This window comes from Equus caballus, chromosome 14, assembly GCF_041296265.1.
Source record: "Equus caballus isolate H_3958 breed thoroughbred chromosome 14, TB-T2T, whole genome shotgun sequence".
NCBI classification, from domain to species: domain Eukaryota; kingdom Metazoa; phylum Chordata; class Mammalia; order Perissodactyla; family Equidae; genus Equus; species Equus caballus.
Genome location: NC_091697.1, coordinates 42,183,069 through 42,203,115, shown reverse-complemented (window position 1 = coordinate 42,203,115; position 20,047 = coordinate 42,183,069). Strand labels below are relative to the sequence as shown.

General features: G+C 48.3%; 1 protein-coding gene across 2 annotated transcripts in view; it reads right to left on the bottom strand.

Moving 5' to 3' along the window:
- The window catches only part of SPARC (secreted protein acidic and cysteine rich), a 37,450-nt gene extending 24,492 nt beyond the window's left edge, over positions 1-12,958 (bottom strand). The window contains exons 1-4 of one of the 2 annotated variants that reach the window (XM_070232632.1): positions 12,834-12,958; positions 11,150-11,271; positions 8,175-10,226; positions 6,105-6,279 (exon numbers count right to left, since the gene is read on the bottom strand). The gene's annotated coding sequence lies outside the window, so the exon portion shown is untranslated. Of the gene's footprint in view, positions 1-112; positions 365-6,104; positions 6,280-8,174; positions 10,227-11,149; positions 11,272-12,833 lie in introns of those variants that run through there. The other variant, XM_070232633.1, reaches the window with a different exon arrangement.
- Positions 12,959-20,047: the final 7,089 nt, after the last annotated feature.

The following is a 20,047-nucleotide window of genomic DNA, read 5'->3' as shown; positions in this document are numbered from 1 at the left end:
CCTCCTGCCACTTTCCTCCTCCATCACTCTACTCCAGCCACACCAGCTTCCTTTCAGTTCCTCATCAACCCCAAAGTTACTCTCAGCCCAGGAGCTCTGCACTTGCTCTTACCTCTGCCAGCGACACTCTTCCGTCTGATTTTCCTCTGCCTGGAGTTTTCTCACCTCATTGGTCTCTGTTCCAATGTCCTCTCCTAAGAGAGGCCCTCTGACCACCCAGCTTAAATCAATCTCCTTGCCTCTCTCTTTATTTCCGTCCTAGCACTTGTCACAGTCAGAAACTTTCTCTCTCCCGCTACAGAAACTCCACGAGAGCAGGGCCTTCACACACATTGCTCACCCCAGTGTTCCAAGTGTCTAGAGCAGTCGCCAACACAAAGTTGGCTCAGTCAGTGAGCGAGCTGTCTTTTAACAGAGCTCTAGCCTGGAATAGTGCCCAACACTGGTCTTCAAGAGATCCTCAAACCTGCAAAAATTAAAGGTACCAGTTTGGGCCTCTGTGCAATTTTCTGCAGAGAAGGTCTATGGCTTCCTTCAGGTTCTCAAAGGGACTAGTCAGGAACCCAAAAAAAGATCTCTGCCCCAGATGATCCCCAAGGCCTCTCCCTGGTCCCAAAGCCAAGAGCTGATGCTCTGCCTCAGCTGTTCAATACAGGTTGCTGGCAGACTCCTCAGATATCTATTTTGCCATCTGGACAGATGTATATATTTTTTTATAGGATTGGTTGCTATAGTTCCCAGGCATTGTGAGGACTAAAATTAACTTAAACTTTGTGTTTTTCTTCATAAACTAAGATAATGATTCTGATGAGAATGAGCCAATGGAACCATTCCCTGTGTTTGGCTGGAGTTCCAATGTGGCCTTTGGTTCAGGAACTGGAAAGCTGATTGGGGCTAGGCTAAAGCTCTGGGACAGAGATCCCATCTGGAGGCCACTCCCAGGCCCCTGTGGGGAGACCCTGAGCCAGGATCCTTCAGAGGAAAACTTGATAGGTTTTATGTCCGGGGGTGAGAGCACCCTGGGAGAATAGGAGCCTCTGAAGCCAGGATGACCATGACTTAGGAAGGGAGACCACTAGGACTAAGGCTGGTCCTCCTGCCACCATCAAGGGCTTTACAGGAAGAGAGAGAAGTGCAACTGGGCCTGATGTGGCAGACCTGGGGGCCAGTCCCTGCTCTGCCACTGAGTCAATGAGTGACTTTGGGCTCATCACTGCCCCCATCTGAGCTACACCTTTTCCATTTGTAAATAGATTAGATAGCATAATAGTAGTAACAAGAGCCAGCATTTATTAAACACCTATGATGTGCAAAGCACTGAGCTGAGTCCTTGGCATATATTTTCTGATCTAACCTGTATGAAATAGGAACTGTTATTATCCCCATTTATAGATGTGCAAAATGAAGTTCAGATCAACCACTTGCCCAAGCTCATGCACCAAGTACATGGCAAATCAGAGATTCAAACCCAGGTTTAAGGGGCATCAGAGCCCAAGCACTTATCCACTACACTCTACCCACTCCTGAATTCCCCTTCAGCTCAGACATCTGTGGACTCTAGACTCCACAGTCGTTTGGTACCCGGCTCTTCAGTTCAGCGTGTTGCTGACCCAGCATCAGATTGGATCAGCTTTTCAGCCTGCAGAATGAGAAGAGAGTACCTTGGGGGCCCTGCCGCCTGCCCACCACCCCAGCCAGCCAATGTCCAGCTGTGTGCCTCAAGGCGCCACCCCCTCTACCTTGATCCTGCACTTCCTGAACTAGCACCCAGCCCATCCTTAGAATTCTGGGGTGCTCTACTGCCCACTGCCTTGGGAATGCTCACAGCTACATGGCATCCAGGCTCCCCACACCTCCCAGAAGATCAGCTACCTCATTCATTCATTCATTGACTCCATCGCACTGGGGATATAGCAATAAGTTGGACAAAGACTTTCTTCATGCGCTTTACATTCTAACAGCTGGAGGCAGAAGATAAACTAGTTTCAGGTTGTGACCTATTCTATGAATGAAATAAACAGGATGAAACGAGACAGTGATGGGGGGACTACTTTAGATAGGGCAGACAGGGTAGGCTTCTTGGAGGAGGTACATTCTGAGAAAAAAGTTAAATGATGAGTCAGTGAGAAGGGCTGGGGGAGGAGTATTCCAGGCAAAGGGGAGAATAAGTGCCGAGACCCTGGGGTGGAGAGAGTGTGGCTTCTACACGTAACTGGAAGTGGGGCTAGAATTGCCAATTCGAGAGCCCCTTCTCCACCTTTTCCTCTTCTTCCTTTTCTCCTTCCTCCTCCTCTTCTCCTTTCCTACCGTTTTTATACCCTTCTGGCCATTCCAAAGTACCTCCTCACCTCGGACAGAGCAGTCCTGTGAGGGAGTCAGGGTAGGGCTTAGAACCTATACTGTAGATATGGGGAAACTGAGGCTGCAATCACCCAGTGGAGCTGGAACTCAAAACCAGGTCCCCTGAGGCAGAGCCTCAACCCCACCAAGAACCTGCTTGTCCTTCTGCTCAGTAACTCCAGGGACCCTGTCACCCAAACTGCCTGATGGGCCACCTCTGGGAGCTGGACCGGGGCTGGACAGGTGGGCAACCAGTGCTCCCAGGAACAGGCCGGAACACCTAGCCAGGGGGCGAGAGGCCCGAACTCTGGAAACAGATCGCGGAGGCTCTGTCGATTTGGCTTCTGGGGGGGAGAAAAGCAACCAAGCAGAAAGTTACATGCATAAAAGCAGCGCCAAGAAGCATCCCCTAAACCCTTACATTGGAAACAGTGTCGGGATCTCAATGCCCAGCTCTCCAGGCCATGAGTCCTGAGTGGGCCTTGCAGGTAAAACACTTGAATTTTGCCTGTGGGAACTTGAGGGCCTGTAGGGGACCAGGTCTGGTTGGAACAATTATCATTAAACCGGGAAGAGAGATAATAGTATCCAATACTACTGAGCAGACACTGGGCAAAACACTTTATGTTCACTATCTTGGTTAGTCTTTACTTAACATTCACAGTGGAGTGGTACGTTAGTTTCCCATTATTGCTCTAATAAATCACCACAAATGTGGTGACTTAAAACACACACTAATTACTTCACAGTTCCAGATGTCAGAAGTTCTAAAATCAAGGTGTCAGCAGGGTTGTGCTCCTTCTGAGGCTTAAGGAAGAATCTGTGTGCTTGCCTTTTTCAGTTTCTAGAGGCCGCTTGTACTCCTTGGCTTACGGCCCACCCTCCGTCTTCTAAGCTCACCACTCCAAGCTCTGCTTCTGACATTGTGTCTCCTTTTCCTTTTCCGTTTTTTTTTTATTTTTTGAGGAACATTACTGCTGAGCTAACATCTGCTGCCAATCCTCCTCTTTTTGTTGAGGAAGACTGGCCCTGAGCTAACATCCGTGCCCATCTTCCTCTACTTTATATGTGGGACGCCTACCACAGTATGGTGTGCCAAGCAATGTATAGGTTCACACCCAGGATCCAAACCGGTGAACCCTGGGCCGCCAAAGCAGAACATGTGAACTTAACCACTATGCTCCAGGCCAGCCCCTGTGTCTCCTTTTTCTGACTTCAACTCTCTTGCTTCCCTCTTACAAAGATTCTTGTGATTACATTGGGCCCACCCAGAAAATCTAGGCTAATCTTCCCATCTCAAAATCCTGAACTTAATCTGCAAAGTCCCCTTTGCCATGTAAAGCAGCGTGTTTACAATGATAGGGATTAGGACCTGGACATCTTTGTGGGGCTATTATTTTCTCTACCATAGGTGGGTACAATTACCATTCCCATTTTAAAGACGAGGAAACAAAGATTCAGAGAACTAATGAACTTGCTCAAAGTCCCACAGGGGTGAAGCCAGGAATCCACACAAGTAGCTCAACCCCAGACCCCCGCTCCCCATCCCTCCCTGTACACACCTCTGCCCACACCATGCTCTTGGTGAGGCTGCCTCTCTTCCCCATCGGCCCCAAACCCATCCATCCTTCAAGCTCAGGCTGAAGCTCCATGACTCTTTCAAAGATTAGAGCTTAGGCCCTACCCAATCCTGCACCCTCCTTGTACGGCTGAAGAAATTGAGGATCGTAGAGCCCAAGGTCACAGTGTGGACAGCTAGGCCTGGAGCTCTGGTCTCCCAACCCCAGGCCCAGGCTGAGGCCAGCTCTGGCTGCTCCAAGTCTCTGGAGGCAGGAATGAGACCAGCTGACCCCTTTGGGCTAAAGATTATGTATCACAGCTTTGAAATGCACCCTTTGTGTGTCTGGCTCAAAGTGAAGGCTGGCAAGCTAAGAAGGCCTGGGCACGCTGGAGACTGACTCAGCCTGTCGTCTTGTTACTGTATCTTTCCCCAGGTCCGCCCTCCCGTTGGCTGAAGGGCACAAAGACCTCATTGTCATCTGGCCCTTGGTCCCCTGGACAAAGTGATCGCTGACCGGGCAAGGCCAGAAAGGAGGATAAGATTTCACTTCTGCACCCTCCCCACTCGCAACACTCCCACTGAGCAGCTTCAGAATTTCCCCTCAGCCCTCTTACAGCTCACAAAGGACTTCTATACCCACAGTCCTACTGAGCAGCACCTTTAGTCTATTAGGTGGAAAAATCAGGATTCGCGAAGCACGTTTTGGGCTTCGGCAGACAGAGTGTCCCTCAGGGACTTGCCCAAGGTCACCTAGCTGGCCCACAGTGGAGCTGAAATGAAAACTCCACACTCTTAACACTCGGTCCAAGACTCTTTACACCAGCTGCCTCCACCCGGGGTTCCAGGCAGAGTTCACAGACATATCTCCTCACAGAGCCCCCTCTTCACTGAAGTGACAAATGGTTAACAGTGTGTTGGCTGCACCTTCTCCTGTTGACACAAACCCACCCAAGAAGCAGCATTAATTTGAGTTCTGAGTTGGGTTCCACCCTTAGTGGGACCTGTGCCCTAACATCTGTCCTCGAACACCTCACCTCTCCTCTCTACCTCAGTTTCCTTGTCTGTAAAATGAACATGTGTATAATTCTCGACCCTCCTGGGTATGAAGTCAGTGTAAGATTCAAGCGAGCATGGGTTTTAGAGTCAGTAGATACAAGAGCAAAGTTAAAAGGCCCAGCTTTTGAGTCAGATCTCTGAGTTTGAGTCAGATCTCTGAGTTTGGGTCCTGTGGCAAGTTATTTAACTCTGAAAAACTTGGGGCACGTTATTTAACCTCCAGCGCTAGTTTCCTCAAGGGTAAAGTGGAACCCCCACTTTAGGAGGTTCTGTGAGGATTAAAGGCGATCACATTTGTAATGCATTTGGCTCACTGTTGCATATCCTAAGCTATTAGTAAATGTTAGTTATCCTACAATTAGATCATTAAATCATTCAGCATTTCCCAAAGTGTGTTCCGCAAAATATTAGTCCTCAGAAAAAAAGAGGGCCCCTAGGTTCAAGCAGTTCTGCTAATATAGCATTCGTCGCCTTCCTCATGGATATTCCTGAAGCACATTTGAACATTAAAGGCTCTGAAAAGGTCTGCAGAGAAGAAACCTGTGTAACTCCATTTAAACTTTACAGAGCCCTCTTTTTTCATGAAATTCTGAACACATCCCACAGAACTTGTGTTCCCTGAAAAACCTTTTGGGAAATGTTTGTTTGATCCAATGCCCTTCTCTTAAGAAGAAACTAAACTCCAGGAAAGTGAAGTGACTTGTCCTGGGTCACCTGGTCAGTAAATGGCAGAGCTAGGACTTGACCCAAGCTAACAAGTTCTTTGGCCTATTGCTCTATTAAAGCTCACTGAGAAAACGCCTTTGCCCTTGATGTGGACAAGCACTCTCTAACCGCTAAAGATTTGTGTTATAGGTTTCATAGCCCTTTAGCCTTTCTCGCGGGTCCTGTATCCATGGCTGATGGTGCAGGGCTCCCTTTGGCCTGAACTGTCTCCCCATAGTCCTGGGCAGGGTTGGAGGAGCTCGGCAGTGGATTGGTTCTGTCTCCTCCCATCCCTGACTCTGTAACATTGCAGCTGCTGGTCCAGGTCCAGGGAACACTCACACGCAGGCATCAATTTTCTTCTGAAACCCCAAATGCCTGGAAATCTTTTCTGAAAGGGAGGAAGCCCAATAACCCAACCCTACAACGTGGCAGCTCTTACATGTTCCCTGACGTGGCCCGCAGACCAAACCTCTCTTCAGTTTTAGCAGCTGTGGAACCAGAAATAATGACGGCCTGGCAGCCCAGCGACGTGGCAGCCGGTGCTGTGACTCAGCTGTCCTGGGGGCCAGCCTGGAGGCTCCGGTGGTCTTCTCTGGGTCCCAGGGACGGGGCAGCTGGGGGACAAGAAGGGAGAGCTGGATTAAGCAGCTGAGCCCCTACCCCCTTCTCCAACCCAAGTCTCTTTTTCTCCACCACTTCCTGGACAAGGCAGGCTCATTGCCCTCTTCTGAGGCGGATCCAACACTGCCCCGATATGTCCTCTCCCCCCACTCCTGGCCCCTGTTCCTTTCCTCAGACGGGAACTTGTAATGGATCTTCGAGATTCTCCATGTCAGTGGTTTTCAAACTGCCTTCTGTGGAGCTCTAGGGGTTCCATTCAGGAGACTTAAGGGGACAGAAAGACGGCCAAGCGGGCAGGTTTCCAGGTCCCCAGCCCATCCCTGCTTCAACCGAGCAGAACTTCAGGGGCAGGCAGATGGCAGATGTGAGCAGCCCCTCTAAGACACGACACCAGCACTAGTGGGGCCCGAGCCAACCTGGAGGGCGTGTGCCCTACCCAGAGGCTTCTGGATCCCTCCTCCCCTTTTTATGTTTTCTTCTCCAAACAAAACCCATCTGCTGGAGAAATCTCCTCTTGAGCCACGAGTGTCGAGTGTTGTACCTTCGCTGACAGGCGCTGGATTCACCTCTCTTTAAGGGGACTGACTGGCCCTCTCCTGTACTCTTCCAGGAGGAAGGCCAATGTCTAAGCTCCTGGTTTGGAAAACTTTAAAGAGACCCAGCCTCTTGCTTGCTTCTCTCGTCTGATCTGTTCGTCTTCTCCTCCATCTTCTCATTTCTCTTCTCTCCTTCCCTTTGGCCTGGATCTCTTCTCTTTCTGTCCTTCCCATCCTTTGGAAAAGAGCACTGGACAAGGAGTCAGGGACCTGGGTTCCTCACTCATTCCATAAATGACCTGGGCAATTCATCTCCCCTCTCTGGGCCTCAGTTTGCTCAATTGTAAAACAAGGGTGTCGGGTTAGGTCATAATTTCCAAACATCAGGTGAGGAGGACCAAGATGAGGGGGCTCAGGACCCCCCCTTGGACTCCCAGAAGCAGCTGTTGTTTGGCTATTTTAATAATGGTCCTTCATGTGAACAGAGGATTCTGCAGCTAAGAAAATGCTTGGAAGTCACTATCTCATCAACTTAGAGGCTTTCCAGCCTTTACATTCAGTGTTTCCTCTTCTTGCTCTGTTCTGTCTGCTGACTCTCTCCCTCCCCTGGTTCCCTCACTCAGACCCTCGGGTTTGCTAGCAGAGCCTTAAGATTCTCCAGGGTTGAACCCAGAGTCCACCCTGCTATCTCTCCAGAGGCCGGCTCTGTCCTTTCAGTTACAACATGGGAGAAGAAAGCGTTTCTTTCCTGAAATCCCAGAACAGTGAGGACATCCAAGGGCCACAATGAGTCATAGCCAGCCACCCATCTTAGCCCCTGGTCCCAACACAGATCCCCAACTCCTCCCCTCCCCCACTAAGCTGCCGGCTTCCCAGCCCCATCCCAAGTTGGGTTATTCTCCTGATTCAGACATTTTTGTGGTGTGAAATCATCTCTGCCCCAGCCGGCTGAAGCTGGGAGCTCGCGACAGCCCACTGCCGCTCACCGGCCCTCCCTTCCCTGCCACGTCCCACACCCTCAGCTCCTCTCCTCCAAGCGCTCAGAATTTCCATTTGATTTCCTTCCAATTCTGAAAAGAAATGCAGACATAGTGGCAGGGGCCTGTCTGTCGGAGCTGGCTTTGTCTTTTCGCCATAGCTCCCAGCACAGGTCCTGGCACACGGTTTACTCCCAGGTGAACAAAAGGACTTTGTGAAATCAAGAAACAGAGAGAGTCGAAAGAAGAGAGACAGACTCAGAGGAAGAGAGAGATAGACTGTGACGGTCTGTCATGACCAAGAGAGACAGGAAAAGACAGGTGAGTAGATAGAGAAGAAAGAGACACCGAGAAACAAATGTGGAGAAAACTTACCAAAACTTAGCAGTAAGACAAAAGGCCCACACATGTCCTTTCAACGTTCGACTGGAGCATGGTCTACAAGCCCATCCAAGGATCACCGTCTTCTCTAGGGGATGGGGTGTTATTTGATTTGCTGTTTACTGTTGATTAGGACTCTGACTCTGAAGTTACATGTTAACTCGTAGGTCTCTGTCCAGTTAAAGAAAGAACCCCGGAGGTTAAGTTTTAATGCCTGGTGGGAGGTTAACCAGTTTTGTATATGACCTAGCAGCCTTTTTCCAGCTTTCTTTCAGTGCCTATAGATACATGATCTCTCTTTGAATTCTCTTGAACCAGCTTCAGCACCTGCTTATTCCCTCATTAACGGGGTAAATCAGTTATTGACATGCGCTCATTTTTTACTTGTATGAGTGTGTTTTTAACTTTTAGAAAACTATATTTTGACAAGAGGGGCAGCAATAGAATGAGACAGATGAAGAAAGAGTGAGGGAGTGAGAGGCAGAGACAGAGAGAGAAAGGGACAGAGTTAGAGAGACAATGAGAGAAGCAGGAGAAAGAGACACAAACAGAAAAGACAGGCAGAGAGAAAGGCAGAGGGACTGAGACCCTGTGAAGCCCACACAGAGTCAGAGAGAGAGGAGAGAGACGGGAGAGGGCTCTGAGCAGAGACCAGGGTTAGCCATGCATGCACGCAAAACTGGAAGTAATGGCAGCTTCTGGAGAGGGGATGGATCGGAGTGGAAAACGGAGGTGAGGGGACCTTTATACTTACTTCTGTATACTTCTATATTGGATTTCTTATGAGCATATAATCAACTATTGTTTTATGCTTTTAAAATAGAGAATCAGACAGAGAGGGAAAGACAAAAGGATGTGAGAGAAGGACCCACCAAAGAGGAGCGACATCAAGAGTAGCAAGAGCAGAGAAAGAAGATCCTGACCGGGGGCCCTGGAGGGCGGGGGCCAAGAATGGTTCACGTCTGCTCCTTGCGCTCACTGAGCCTGGAGCCTGGCCCGGTGTGGTGATGTCAGAAGTCCATGTGGGAGCACGGAGGCACCCAGAGGAAGCAGAGGAGAGGCAAACATGGAGGAGACAGCTGGAGGCAGAAACAGAGCAGGAGCAACAGAGCCAGGGGCAGGTGGAGGGGCAAACAGGAGCCGGGGCTGGGCCTTCTCCCTCTTTCTGGAACCTGGGTGCCCAGGCCTGAAGGCTGGTGCCTTTCAGAGATACGGGGTCAAGGAGATCAGGACAGGAGAGCCACCCAGAAGAAATCTGGGAGCTGGAGATGCCAGGGTCCCTCAGGGGCATGTTGATGTCTGAAATCCTCCCTGCACACTCTGGGCACCAAGGGCTGTGGGTCCAAGCCTTGGAGGGGCTTCTCCAGGACCCGGACCAGCTCCGAGACCTGCCAGGCCCACAGGCAACCACCTCTGGTATGTTAGCTTCATAATGAGAAGGGAACAGCCAACGGAATCTGAGAAATGAGGTAACTCAGGCCCAGGCAGGGGGAGACACTTGTTCAAGGTCACGTGGTTAACTTGTGAAGCATCAGCACGGGGAGCAAGTCTGTGACTCCTCCTTTGATATTCTTTCCATTCTTGCTCCATGACAGGCCCTTTTCCACACAGTAGCTAGAATGACTCTTTTAAAATGCAGATCACATCGTGTCCCCATCCTGCTTAAACCCTGGCAGAATTCTATGCCCAGGATCCATGTTCTAGCCAGTGAGATGTGTGGAGCTTCTGAGAAGGATCCTGTCAGGAATCTGACTCAGTTGGGAAGTGTGTCTCTCTTCTTCTTTTTTTCAATCGAGTGGTTTCTATAGATAGGGGCCCCACTCCCCCTCCAAAACATGTGGCCAAGGCCATGTACACCCTAAAGGCAGCTCTGCTTGTGGCTAAACCCAAATGTCTCATGTGTCACGTCCTTTTTGTGCTCTTGACGTGGTTCCGCCTCAGATTCCTCACATGCTTGCTCTCAGCTGCACAGCAGACTGTGCTGGCCTCTTCGTCACTTCTCCTCCTCAAGGTGGTGGGGTTATATTGTCTGGCAGAGACTCGTTCCTGGTGGAATGAAAAGGGACTCCAATGGACAGAGCTATTGTTTGCAGCAATACAGACTTTGATTAGCATGTGGAAGTCCATCTTTTTTGCCCTTCCTCTTTTCCTTCTTTCCACTGTCTGGAATTGAAACATAATGGCTGGAGTGACAGCAGCCATGTTAGACCACAAAGAGACCTTAAAGATGGAAGCCATTAGCTAAAGTGATGGAGCAAAAAGATAGAAATAGCTTGGTGCCTGATGACCAAGGACCTGTTGCATCAACCCTGGAATTTTACTGAGAGAGAAATCATTTCTATCTTGTTTAAGCCACTATTATTTTTGGGCTTTCTATTATGTACACCCAAACTTAGTTCTAATTGATTCAGTCTTAATGCTTCCTATTCCATTAGAATACAATCCAAATTCTCTTGGCCCTCACAGTCCCGTGTGATCTGGGCCCAGCCTATCAGGCTTCAGCTCCAACTGCTCTCTCCCTTGCTCCTTTCCCTACCTCCACTGGCCTTCTCTCTGTCAAGCATGATCCTTGTTCACCTACCTTAGGGGCCTGGCACTTGCTGTTCCCCTGTCTGGAATGCTTTAGCCTCAGGTCTTTACAGACAAGCCACCCTCCATCCATCTGATCTCAGCTCAACTAATTCTCGAGAGAAGCCTTCACTAACTGCCTAATCTCAAAAACGTCATTACTCACCCCCCAATCTCTAGTCACTCGATTATACCACCCTGGGGCATTTTCTTTGTAGCACTTATCACAGGACAGAATTATCTTGTATGTTTATGAGTTTGTTCTCTATCTCCATCTCCCCAGAGTCTAAGTGCCACATGAGCAGGGACCTCGTCTGTCTTGTCACCGATATAGCCCTTGTGCCTCACCCGATGGTTGCATTTGTTTGAAAGTGATGATTTTTCCATTATCAAGAACTCACCATGGGGCCGGCATGGTGGCACAGCCGTTAAGTTCGCACGTTTGCTTCTCGGCGGCTCAGGGTTCGCTGGTTCAGATCCAGATCCTGGGTGCGGACATGGCACCACACAGCAAAAAGCCATGCTGTGGTAGGTGTCCCACATATAAAGTAGAGGAAGATGGGCACGGGTGTTAGCTCAGGGCCAACCTTCCTCAGAAAAAAAAAGAGGAGGATTGGCAGTAGTTAGCTCAGGGCTAATCTTCCTCAAAAAAAAAAAAAAAAAGAGAGAGAGAGAGAGAATGTGGGGACAAATTTGAGAGCTAGCTCTAGGGTAGTATGAAGAGTCTCCTGAGCACAAATCTGATTGCATCATTCCCTGCCTAACAACTTCATTGCCCACAGGATACGCTCCAGGCTCCTTAAGGAACCTAGAGGTGCCTGCATAGCCTGGTCCCCACCTACCCCTCCAGCCTGTTTCTCGACAACCCCCATCTGCGCACCCCCCAACACGTTCTAACAAACAGACCCACTTGTAATTGCTCTATCAGACCTCTTGAACCTCCGGCTGCCTTTGTATACATTGTTCTCCCTGCCTGGGAAGTTTCCCTGTGGACGTAAACTGCTCATTCCCAGCATCCCTCAGTTCTCAGCCTAGACATCGCTTCCTTTGGAAAGCCTCTCTGACTCCCAAGGTCTGCGTTAGGCATGTCCCCTGTGGGCTCCATAACTGTTTACTCATCTGTCTTCCTCTCTGTACTGGGAGTTTCGTGAGGGGAGAAGCGATACCTTGTCTCCATTGTGTCCCCAGCCTGTGCACACAGCCCAGCCCAGAGGATGGATGCAATTACGTATCTGAGGGAGTGACATTGTGTCTAGAGACGGAGGCAAGGAAAAGGCAGGACGGATGCTTCCTTTGAGAACCGTCTCTTTTATCCCCGGCCAGTCTCACAGCTTTCTGCCACCCAGGAACTTGGAGAGAAATAAAAGCTTCTCTGAGATCATTACCTAAGCCCTCGGGCCATGGCTGGCTTGTGAGCTAGAGCTGAGGCAGCTTGGCCTGATTACAGGCAGGGGACCCCTCCTCCCCTTAAGGTCCTTTAGTTCCCAACCCAGAGTCTCAGCCCCAAGGACAGCATCCCTGAGTGTCCAGCTTCCCTCAGCTGCTCAGCTGACCAAGGAATAAGACAGAGGACCCTGTGCTCCCTGGGAGGGCAGCCAAGGGAGTGGGTTTGGGGGTGGGGGAGCAGGGCAGTGGAATGCCCAGGAGAGCATGGATCCATGTCAGGGGCTCTCAGACCCCTCACCCAGTGGCATCTCAGGGCCTCTCCGGCTCTTTCCAATTAAAAATATCATTTCCCAGGGCCGGCCCTGTGGCTGAGTGGTTAAGTTCGCGTGCTCCGCTGCGGCGGCCCAGGGTTCGGATCCTGGGCACAGACATGGTACCGCTCGTCAGGCCACGTTGAGGTGGCGTCCCATGTTCCACAACTAGAAGGACCAGCAACTAAGATATACAACTGTGTGTGTGTGGGGGGGGGGGGGGGGGTTGGGGAGATAAAGCAGAAAAAAAAAAAGATTGGCTGCAGTTGTTAGCTCAGGTGCCAATCTTTAAAAAAAAAAAATCATTTCCCTAATGTTTCTCAGCAACTCTCAAAGGTCCAGAGGAAAGGCAGCCAGGCAGGGGCCAGGAGGGAGAGGAGGCCATTACCTAAAATACGAGCTGGCAGTGTGGTCCTCAGCAGGGCTTCGCAGACCTCTGTCACCTGGTGCCACCTTCACCATTTTTGCCATATCCTCGTAACACCCATAGCATTATTTGCTTTATTTCACCTGCTACAAGAAATTTTATATTTTCAGGTATATGGGGAAGCCATTCTGGTTTAAACCTGATTTGGCCTGAATTTTATTTTAACCAGAGCAGTTTGACTTATAGCCTGTCAAAGATACATTGTATATCTGCTTTAATTGTTACCCTAAAGTAAAGAATGTACTCTTTGAAGATAAAAAATTTATACCTCCCTTTGTCTGATGCCAGCCCTCTTTAAAGAGAAGACTGAACGCCTCCTTTCCTACAGCGCCAAGGCCGTGTTGACTTGCTGTGTATGTGCTAATCTGTAACAGAATATCTCCACGAACGCTTGAAAGAATGTGCCCCCGTCATGCTTGATGTCTGCCTCTTTGTTTGGAAATGGTACATAACTGTGCTGAAAACCACTCTTCCCCAGAGTGCTTGGCACTCCTGGGCTGTGGTCCTCAGTTTGGCTCAAATAAAACTTTCCACTATAGAATGACTATTATGTGTGTCAATACATCTTTTCTTTTCTTTTCTTTTTCTTTTTTGAGGAAGATTAGCCCTGAGCTAACTGCTGCCAAGCCTCCTCTTTTTGCTGAGGGAGACTGGCCCTGAGCTCACATCCATGCCCATCTTCCTCTACTTTATATATGGGACGCCTACCACAGCATGGCTTGCCAAGCGGTGCCATGTGCGCACCCGGGATCTGAGCAGGTGAACCCTGGGCCACCAAAGCGGAACGTGTGCACTTAACCTCTGCACCACCAGGCCAGCCCCACACATCTTATTTTTTAAAACCTAAACACATTTATTTTAAAGGAAAGTTTGTATCACTAGTACATAGTAAAAAAAGGGTATCCCTTGCTGTGCCAGGTGTGTTCTGATTGCCCTTTGGGTTCACTCTCAGCCCCTCCCCATCTGCTCTGGGGCACAGAGCCACATCAGTGGGCTCCTATGGCCTGTTCCCACTTGGGATTTGCCAGTGGGGAGCATCAGCAGGAGACTGGAAGAAGGAGAAAGAAGAATGCGGCTGGCATATTTATTCCCCCAGCTCCTTTCCTGGGAGATCACAACAGCCTGGCTGTGTTTCTTAGTCTAAGGTCCCATCTCCTGTCTGGCGGCGGCCCCTTTCTGGTTCTAGTAACTACTTCTGTCAAACCTCAGGCCCGTTGCAGTGGCTGGCCCTGGGGACCTGCACCATCCCTGTGGTTTACCTTCATGGGGCCCAGGTCTGTATAAAGTCCCTTAATTAATTTCTCAGATTACCCATTTTGAAAGTGCCATCTGTTTCCTGCCAGGAACCCAACTGATAAACTTGTCATAAATAGAAAGGAATTGACACAGGGCTAATATAATTATGCCATCAAATTCTAACAGTGTAAAAAGGAAGAATTTCTATATAATGCTATAAAATGGTCTCCAGGACATATTAGGTGAAAAACACACAGAAAAAAACCACAAAACAAGATGCAGAACAATGTTTACAGTGCAAGGGGGAAGGAAATAAAAATATGTAAATGTATTTGCTAATATTTTCAAAAAGAAACAGTTGACAGATAAACCAAAAATTAATAGAAATGGTTACCTTAGGGAGAGAGAAGGAGAAGTTTGTTGATAAAAGCTACTTCTCAAATATACCTTGTCATATAGTTCTAGCTTTGAAACTATTAAATGTTATACATAATTAAAAATACTAAATTATATCAAAGTGATAAAATAAATTCTAAAACCAAAATAGTACAGAGGCGAATGCCTAATTGTGTATCAAGTTGGTGGCATAACCATATCCTGAGAATCATTATTTCAAGTAAATTTGACAGTATTTTGGCCATTCATCCTTAGTTAGATATATACTGAGGAAAAAATACATTCACTGATCTTATTCTTAGTATTAATATATGTATCTTGAAACAATATGATAAAGAAATAAATTATATATATGATAAGACAAATACGTTGTGTTAATATGATTAGCAACCAACATTTACAGCCTAAGAGAAAATTTTAAAATAAGGCATTAAATGATAGGGGCCAGCCTGGTGGCACAGCCGTTAAGTGCACACGTTCTGCTTCGGGGCCTGGGGTTTGCCAGTTCGGATCCCGGGTACACACATGGCACTCCTTGGCACCTCATGCTGTGGCAGGCGTCCCACATATAAAGTAGAGGAAGATGGGCACACATGTTAGCTCAGGGCCAGCCTTCCTGAGCAAAAAGAGGAGGATTGGCAGCAGATGTTAGCTCAGGGCTAATCTTACTCAAAAAAAAAAAAAAAAAGTAAAGAAATTAAATGAAAAGCCTATAATCATTTGAGCTTCGAATTTAATGTCCTGAGCTCATCATTTTCTTTTCCTGCCTTCTCCAGCACACTCAGAAGCAGCCCCCCAGCTGCATCACACTGCTTATTTTCACTAAGATGCTCTGTGACAGTGAGTGCTCAGTCACGCAGAGCCTCACCTTCTACAGCTACTGGATCACAGGAAGCTAAGGCTAATGGTTTGAGTAACTATTTTGCCACTGCATGCCATGGACCACAGGTGTTCCCTTTAGCACTGGAAACAAGGTCATTAGTGCCTTTAAATCTAATCGGACCAGAGAACCAATTCAGTGAACTCATCTTTAAGATTCTGTTCCTCAGTTTACAGGAAATGCAAAGGGATAGAGGAACATGCTTAAAAACACCACAAGAATCCAATCACCAGCGGAATCCAACCAGCCAAATCCAGAATGTGGGAAATTCTCCAGGACAAATAACACGGTTTCTACCATGAATAAATGGCATGAGAAAAGGTGGGCGGGGGAGGAGCTCCAGCAGATTAAATGAGGCATAAGAATAAAGTGTAGGATGTGGGGTTTTTGGTATCTTGATTAAAATGAACCAAATATAAATAAGCATTTTTGAGATAATCTGGAAAATGTGAACGCAGACTGCATATTGGGTGATATTAAAGAACTACTTTTAATTGTATTAGATGAGATGATGGAATTGTGGCTAGATTGAAAAGAAAGTCCTTATCTGTTAGCTATACATACTGAAATATATATGGGTGTGATGATATAATGCATGAGGTTTGTTTTGAAATACTACCGAAAAGAAGTGTGTGTTGGGGGTGGGTAAGTACAACAAAACTGACAAAATGTTAACAGTAATTGAAGCTGGGTGATGGGTACATGGTTGGTTAATATAGTCATGCCCTGCATAATGACATTTTGGTCAATGAGAGACTGCATATACAATGGTGGTCCTATAAGATTGGTACCATACAGCCTTGACATAGCAGTAAGCTGTAGCATCTAGGTTTGTGTAAGTGCACGCTAAGATGTTCCCACAAGACAAAATTACCTACATACACTTCTCAGCACATGTCCCTATCTTTAGAGGACACACTGATGTGGATCAAGGCTGCCCCAGGGAGAGAAGCCCAAGGCGTCCTGCCCTGATCCCGGAAGCATAGGACGTCCTGACCTGATCTGACCTGATTCCTATCCAAAGTTATAGGACTATCCGATAACCAGACCCCACCTGTACTGATCCCATTTTAACAACATTTTTTACATAATCTTTCCTTTGTCTTATAAAGAAATAACTCACATACCTATGCCTTATAAATTTAGCCCTGCCCTCAACCCATTGCAGTCATGTCCCCATGCTACAGCTCTTCGCCGCCCGCGGGCCCTGTCCCCATGCTACTCCATGCTATTCTCTGAATAAAGGAGCACTACTACCAGACTTTGAGAGTCCAAGAAATCTTTCGACTCCTCGACTCACCAAGCCCTCATCAACATGACACTAGTATTCATTCTCTTTGTTTTGAAGTAAGCTTAAAATTTTCCACAAAACACTAAGATAACAATATCAAATTGAATTAAATTAATTCTATTGTTCATGAAGGCTCTGAGCCTAAAGTCAGCTCCTTTGTTAAAACAAAGAAAGATTAGCAAGTGCTAAAAAGATGTTAGCAGTTTAATCCCTCTACACCGACTTTCTCCTCCATGTGATCAGAAGGCTTGGAAAAGACTTAAAAGGAGATCATTTACTCACTCTGTGGATTCAGTGTAATTTCATGCTAAAATCATCTTCAGAAGAAAAAGTGGTGAGCGTCCCACCTTGAAAAGCTCTGGCATTATAAAGTGAGCCAGGCCTGGAATCTAATTCTCCCTCAGTTCTGGTCTCACTGGAAGTCCACTTGCCGTGGTGTCTTCCTCTGTAAGATGGAAGAGACCAAACTAAAAGATCTCCAGGGTCCCTCCAATTATGTCAAGCTGTGATTCAGCAAATGATCAACGGGTCTAACAACTCATTCAGTCATTCAACGATCATTTATTAAATACCTACTGTTGACTGTGCTTGGCCCTGGGATGCACCCGGGCATAGTCCCTGCCTTCACAGAGCCTGTGGTCTAGCTGTAATCGGCCATTTCCAAGAGAATAACAGCTATTCTGAAAAACAGACACTGGCCTAGTGGTGCATTTTGGAAGGAACAGGAAGCAGTTTGCTCCCAGGCCTCCTGCCTATTCCATTGTCCCGACTTCCTCCCCAGACAAGCTGCGTTTCAGAACAGCTGAGAAAACAGCTGTTGCCTCCCTGTGACCAGGGGATGCAAGGCTCTGATTGGCCAGACTGAGGGGCATTCTTATCCTGAAGCGGGGCGTGGAGGCTTCCCACCCCACACAGGTGCTGAGAGTGGGGGGAGGGGTCCTCCGGGGGAAAACTTGGGCGCTGTCACTGGAGAAAGGGCCAGTGGATGCCAAGGGACAAAATGCACCAGCCCACTGCCTTTCTTAACTCACTGCAAGTACTACAATAAACATACCAAACTCTCCCATTTCCTCTGAGGAGAGAGAACATAAAGAAATCTGACCATACTTTTTAATAACCCCCTCAATAGGAACCAGTCCAAAGCATTCTTTTCGCCTCTCCCTCTCAGTTTTCTTGTCTGTAGAACAAAGATAATGGTATCTCTCCCCACATGGCAGTTAAGATTCAGGAGACACTTCAGGTACAAGGCTTCCCACAGTGCCTGGCACATAAAAACAACTCAATAAACAGCAGTTATTTCCCCACCTCTTGACCACTCGATCCAGTTCCCCAGACCCAGGCAGCACCTCCCTGGCTGGCCCAGACTTCCTGGAATGTGATCTTCTTGTTAATTATCTGTGACCCCTGTTCCCAGCCTCCGCATAGGACACAGCCAACCAGCCTTGGCCCTGGTCATTCAATTTATGGCCCCTGAGTCATTCTCTGGGTTGAATCTCCAAGTAGCTTTGCTTGGAATTCTCAAGAAACCAACCAAATTCTTGTTTCTGAGTGTTCATTGGAATACTAATAACCATAAAAGACAGCTGAGACGCTGGGAGGGATCCACAACCCATTGTTTTTCTTGAGGACTTTCCCAAATTCCCTTGGCAGACACACCCAGCCCTTCTCTCCATTAACACTAACCCCAGGCCATTCCTATCCACCTTGTTTTAACCTGCCCTAGTCTCATCTCCACAACAGACTTTTTTTTTTTTTGAGGAAGATTAGCTCTGAGCTAACTACTGCCAATCCTCCTCTTTTTGCTGAGGAAGATTGGCCCTGAGCTAACATCCATGCCCATCTTCCTCTACTTTATATGTGGGACGCCTACCACAGCATGGCTTTTGCAAGCGGGGCCATGTCTGCACCTGGGATTTGAACTGGTGAACCCGGGCCACCAAGAAGCGGAATGTGCAAACTTAACCACTGCACCACCAGGTCGGCCCCAACAGCAGCCTTTCTGACATCACAAGGCGAGGCCTGCATGAGCATGAAGCCAACATGGAGAGCAGAGCAGAGAGAGACAGAGACAGAGACTGGTCCAGCAACATTGGTCTGGGCCTCTCACCCAGCCTGGCACAGACGCTGCTATTTGTCTCCTCTTCTGCCTAATCGACAGACCCTCAGTTTGCTCAGGGAACTCTAGGTCCAGCCCTAAATACGCAGCTTTCTGGACTCCTTTGCAGTGGAGGGAGGCCATGTGACATGGCTCTGGTCAATGACTTGCCAGCAGAAGTCAGTGTCCAGGGACGCTCGTGAAAAGAGGGAGACTCGGCCTTTATCCCTCTTCCTTCTTGGCCAGCAGACGTGAGACTGGAAGGGGAGCAGCAGGAGAATGAAAGTCACCAGGGAGGGCTGACGGAAGGAACTGCCGGGGCACTGATGACTGCTTGAACTCTACACTATCCCTGGACGGCCAGATTGTTTTGCAAAGTGAGATCAAAGCTTTTGAGCGGCCGGCCAGGTGGCGCAGTGGTTAAGTTTGCACGTTCCGCTTCTCGGCGGCCCGGGGTTCGCTGGTTCAGATCCCAGGTGCAGACATGGCACTGCTTGGCACACCATGCTGTGGTAGGCATCCCACATACAAAGGAGAGGAAGATGGGCACGGATGTTAGCTCAGGGCCAGTCTTCCTCAGCAAAAAGAGGAGGATTTTTGAGATGAAGTTTCTGTGCCACAGCAGAATGCAATCCTGTGATATACAGCCCTATCCCTGGACTTTTGGGGGTTTTTTTGTTTTGTTTTGTTTTTCAGTAAGGGTGATTGTCTCTGAGCTAACATCTGTGCCCATCTTCCTCTGGTTTGTTTTTTTTTTTTTTTAAGATTTTATTTTTTCCCTTTTTCTCCCCAAAGCCCCCAGGTACATAGTTGTACATTCTTCGTTGTGGGTCCTTCTAGTTGTGGCATGTGGGACGCTGCCTCAGTGTGGTTTGATGAGCAGTGTCATGTCTGCGCCCAGGATTCAAACCAACGAAACACTGGGCCGCCTGCAGCGGAGCGCGAGAACTTAAATGCTCGGCCACGGGGCCAGCCCCGCATCTTCCTCTGTTTTGTATGTGGGATACCTCCACAGCGTGGCTTGATGATCTGTGTGTAAGTCCGTGCCTTGGATCCCAACCCGCGAACCCCAGGCTGCCAAAGTGGACCCAGTGAACTTAACCACTATGCCACTGGGCTGGCCCCTGGACTTTTTGTTTACAGCAGCCCACCAACCCCCTTCCTTGCTTAGACTGGTTTGGGTTGGGTTTTCTGCAGTTTTCAACAGAGAAAATCAGATTTCTGGCTCTGAGGTCTCATGTGTACTCTGCAGGCACAGCCTTTTCTCATGTCTCTGA